A 2,235-nucleotide genomic window follows, 5' to 3' on the forward strand; every position below is an offset into this window, starting at 1 on the left:
GGGGGGGGGGGTACCCCTTCAGCGACACCCTTACCGTCACTCGCCCTCTTCGAGTAACCCATACCCTCTCCCTCCACCCTCCCGGCAAAGCTCGCCCCTCGTCCTCAAACTCCCGAGGACACGCAGTGGTTTAGAGTGGGTTGATGCTTTCGCGAAGTAACAGTCCTTTTATTGTATTTTTATGGCGCATGATGGAGCTGGACGATCCATAAAATCCAGGATAGCTCTCTCTCTCTCTCTCTTCATCTCCTTCCTGCCTAGCGAATCTATCCCTGTTCAACTTCTGGATAGGATGTGTACGACCGTCTGACCATAGATAGACTATACTCGACGTGGGTTCGTGGAGAAAGAATAAGAAAGGGAAAAAGTCAGCCCCTACTCATTTCAAAACTTTTCATCCCTTAAATCAACCCCTAGCGCAGTATCAACAAACTGGTGCATTACGAGCGTTGACATTTTTTTTTTTTTTTTTTTACTAAAATATGTAACAGATATATGATGAAATAATGAACAACGATATACCTTAGGAACTCAGACTGCCAGTACTATAGTAACGTAGCTACTAAGTAAAATAGAACCACGTCCGTACAATTTCACGGTACTTGTCTCGGTGGGTTCCTGAATTGCCCTGGAATACCCTGAATGCACGACCGGAAGTGGCGAATGAGTACTGTAAAAGGCAGGGGCGGGGGGGTGCACAACGGAGTAAAAGTTCAGGTCAAAGTTCACGGATCCGTGAAACGAATGCACGGTAGTAATGCATTTATACGAAGTGTGTAACAATTAGACGTTACTTTTCCAAGGCAGTCGGTAGAAGTAAGGGGGGCACCGAGTTTCGCAACGACGCACCTGGGACTAGGGAAATGAGGGGTAGGGACTGGGAGGTGGGGAGTGGGGAATCCTGGAGAAATTATTTCACCACCATAGGCTGGGGCTTGGAGTATCTTGCGAGAAGCAATTTCAGGGAGCGTGATGGGATTGGACAGAGAAAAAGGATTGAGGGTGGGGGAGGGGTAGGTTGGGTAGAAATAGGGTAGCCAGAAGGTTAACGCTGTAAAGACAGTGCCGTAGCGTTAAAATTTAACCAAGGCTCCGGTACCCGTTGGAGATAAGTTTTCTGTAGGAGTGGGGGCTAATTAAAAATAAAAACCACCCCGTAACTTTATTTCACTCGAGAATGGCGCGCGAAACGGAAATAAAAAGCGTTTTATGGCGATACGAGGGTAGTTCGACGGGTTCTGAAAGAAAACAAAAATTCAACCCTACAAGTCCACGTACGAGAAGTGTCGTTAAATCGACGGTCAACCGGATGGACAGTTTCCACGTGAGCCCGCGCCTTACGAGGCAAGGACGTGCGAGAGAGAATCCGCCATGTTGTTCGGCGAGGGGTGCGAATTCGCTGTCTTTTCGAAGCAATGGGATTTAATCGTAAACGCACAATTATGCTCGAGTCGGTGGGCTGGGAGTGTGCCGAAGGTAAGAGAGGGTGGATTTCTACCGCCCTCGATACTCTCACCCAATAATCTGCCCATTAGCCCGTAAGGGAAGTCCTTATGCCACGGGAGACTCGCTGAGGTCCTGGGGGGTCCTTACAAGCACGTAAACTCAGTTTTACTAGCAGTTAACATTTTACGACTCAGACGGCCCGCCAGCAGTGTATACACCGCACTGGGCTACTATAGCACGCTGCGTGTATATATATATATATATAGAGACGTATGTTGCACGCGCTATACCTGTAAAGTGTATAAACGGAAACATGGTGTTTCAGAACTAGGAAGTCTTTGACCGTCCTGCGAAAGAATTCGTAGGGGGTTGATAAAAATGAAAAAAAAAAAAATTTACCGAATAATTTGACAAGATTGAAAAAGAGGGATGATGAAATGCGTGTAAAGAGATGATTTTCGAGATTTTTTTTCAAAACGAGACGAGGGATGAAAAAAAAATTAAATCCAATGGGATAAGAGCGTTTCGTGAAGGCAGTACAGAGACAGCAGGCGAGGTCCGTGGTATTGATCTAAATACGAAAAGCAATTAAGATAAAGGACGAAACAAAGGGTTGAATCCCATTTTCGTACCCGAGAACGAACGAAGAGTGGGTTTATACTGCGTGGGGATGAAAGTTAAAGCGACGTACAGTACGTATGCAAAGGGCTGAGAAAAGTCCGTATTATTAATCACGAAAGGGGTTGCCCCTTAAGCGTTAGATTAGAAACTCCGAAGTAAAACCGACCG

The 2,235-nt window shown here is 46.3% G+C and overlaps 1 protein-coding gene across 2 annotated transcripts in view; it reads right to left on the bottom strand.

Moving 5' to 3' along the window:
- Window positions 1-2,235, bottom strand: part of LOC107272914 (homeobox protein extradenticle) — a gene marked incomplete in the record, with an annotated part of 31,437 nt that overhangs the window by 13,332 nt on the left and 15,870 nt on the right.

The sequence above is a fragment of the Cephus cinctus genome, unplaced genomic scaffold, assembly GCF_000341935.2.
Source record: "Cephus cinctus unplaced genomic scaffold, Ccin1 Ccin1_scaffold1312, whole genome shotgun sequence".
NCBI lineage: Eukaryota > Metazoa > Arthropoda > Insecta > Hymenoptera > Cephidae > Cephus > Cephus cinctus.